We start from the raw sequence: 2,918 nt of genomic DNA on the forward strand, positions 1-2,918 counted from the left end.
AAAGGGAGGAAGTGAGACCTTGTGCAGAAACAGGATGTTTTGTGCGTTTACTCATGGGGAGACTGCAACTTGAAGGAACAGTCATGGTGAACAGCAGCTGGAGCTGAGAGGAGGATGTTTTCTTTCGGGCATATGTCATCTGTTGATATTTCATAACTGTCATAATCACGAGATGCAAATGCTGACGGACAAGGACAGAAAACACACATGCATGCACGAAGACAGGCACACATGCATAAACACACATGCAGATAATACAGATGGGGCCCCGGACGGAAGTGCCCAAAGCTAACAGCACTGAACTGACCCATACACCGAAATGCCTGACCCTGTGAAACCATTGTCTGTACCAAGCATGTGGGCGACGTATGGACTGAGACAAGACACAAATACATAACAAATTAAAGAAGCCAACAGAAGCTCATCTTTTAACCACTTCAGCGAAAGTTTATATTCATGTTCATCGCTTCCCATTGTTAGGCCTGCGCTGACAACACAGTGTAGTGAGGAAGATACCAGAACTTTAAATCTTGCATGTGCAAAGAATAAAAACAGCAATATGATGGAAAAATACAACCACCCTGACATGATTTACATCACACAGCGGATTGTGTCTTCACTTGTGATGGGGGGGGGGGGCTTCTAGGAGGTGCTTGGCAGAGGTTTGCATTATTGGATGTTCGACTAACGCCATGAAGGTTCTGTGTGCCTGTGGGAAAGGCAGAGGTACAGTGGGGCTGCAGGGATGTGGGGGCACGGTGGGGTTATTGAGCAGCACCAGGCCAGTTGAGAGCCCTCACTCTTTCGAAGGGGGTGGTGGTGGGATGGAGGGTTGGGGGGGTTGGGATAGGGTGGGGTGGGGTGGGGTGGGGGGGTTCATGAATGCAGAATGCTGAGCTTGTTGTTTTAACTCCCTTTTATACATGTTAGAAAGAACACACACAATGCAAAATGCTGGCGGGACTGCAGCAGTTATAGCTATTGTGCACGTTGTGTGGGTGTGTAAATAGTTTATTGTAGATTACTATGTGTGTGTGGGGGGGCTGTGTGTTTGTGTGTGTGTATGTGCTCGTGTGTTCAAATTACGATACTGTTCAGGTTGCCAACATGGTTTTATTTTCTGTCAAATCCAGATAACACAATGAACATATTTGAGCTGTGGATATTAATACATGTTCATTTTATTGAATATTTATATTAACAAGTCAGCTCATTCACATCAATTTTCAACCACAGTGCAAAACATTCACTGGTTCCAGCCTCTGAAAAGGGAGAGTTGGCTGTTTGTGTCGATTTGATTTTTTTTTTTTTTACCTTCAATTTTTTTTTTTTTTTTTTTTACAGTAAAGTCGAAAAAAGAGTTTTGGAAAACATTAGAAATCAGATGTCAGCAAATCTATCTGAACTGACCGTTAATAAGACAAATTGCTGAGACGAAATCATGAATCTCTCTCTCACGTAGAAGCATTCAAAAGCAAACATTTGAAGAGTTGTTTGCACACACAAAAAAAGAAGAAGCTTTGCTCTCACACACACTCAAACATGCACATCTGTGCTCATTGTATCCGTTTCAAATTACAAAGCCTATTTTTTTATTGAAGGTGTTTTTTTTTCTAGTGGAGCCATTACAGCGGCATGAAGGTCCATTCAGCTGTGAATAGGAGGCCTCAGAGAAGAGACAAACGCTAACAGGCAGGACAAGAGAAAGATGTCGTGCTGATGGAGAGCAGCACTGGAGCAGCTCTTTAGCATTTCAAAGCCTTCACAGACACAGAACCAGACTGAACATGGTGAACACAAGGTTGTTTTTCAGCAGGATTTCAATGAGGTGCTATTATGTATTCTAATGATGTGCAAATGAGAAAGTAACAATACTAAATCTCAGAATATTAGGTGCATCTTTACAAACACTAATGACAGGCAACTGGCCCTCATAGGTCACATTCAGCCCCTTGAAAGTACAGCTTCCATAATCTGTTTCTCTCCACAGGTGAGGGAACCACAGCAGAGAGAGAAGCACAACTTTTAGATTTAGGTGGTAATGTTTTGATGGATGGATACAGGTGAATACTGGGATTGCTGGAGAGTAAATGTCATTTTATTGTCAGCTGAAACAACGAGAGGATTTTTTAAAATTATTTTCCACGGTCCTTTTTAGAGAAAACTGTTTAACACTGCAGACACAGAGATAGTTGGGGAAATAAAGCACGTGGAGTATTTGGAAGCCCGCTGTGCGTTAAATCACACCAAATAATCTGTTACATTAACATTTATTTATTTTTACAGGTCCCTGACAGTGGGGAATAAATCGCTTTTTTATTTTGAGGTCTCAAAGTACCTGCAAGCACTGCTAGACATGAGGATTTATAAAAAGAAATAAGTCTGATTTTGTGTTTCTACAATATCTTAATTTATAAGCAGATAAAGGGTGGAACCCTTGCTTTACAATCTACTTTTGTCTTGAGTACATTCATGTACTTTTTTGCGATATAGTCTTACATGAGAAATGTGGTTAATAGTCTTCAATCCACAATTAATGATGTAAGAAGACTACAGGCAGATTAACAGTAATTTTCTTTTTTACTGCCAATATAAAATCATCTGTTATTCCCCAAAGCACTACTTCCACCTTCAGTAATATGTGTGTGTCTTTGATATCATTATATAAATGGAAGATTTGTAGGGTGTGGAATGCTGGTATTATCTATGATATTCTAATATTTTACACACAGAAGTATCCAAAAAGATCAGCAAGTTAATTGATGATTTGTTAGTTATTTGTTAGTTTGAATTAGCTTGTGTCTTCTTACGTTTGAGTTTTATGTCAGAAAAACATGTCGAATCATGAAAATTACCCTGCTATATCACTTGAGCCAAACCTGAGTTTGATGCTGCTTTTTGACTGAAATGATGGGCTG

This window comes from Aulostomus chinensis, chromosome 9 (assembly GCF_037954235.1).
Source record: "Aulostomus chinensis isolate RoL2024-O1b breed Wild chromosome 9, RoL_Achi_v1.0, whole genome shotgun sequence".
Lineage (NCBI taxonomy): Eukaryota > Metazoa > Chordata > Actinopteri > Syngnathiformes > Aulostomidae > Aulostomus > Aulostomus chinensis.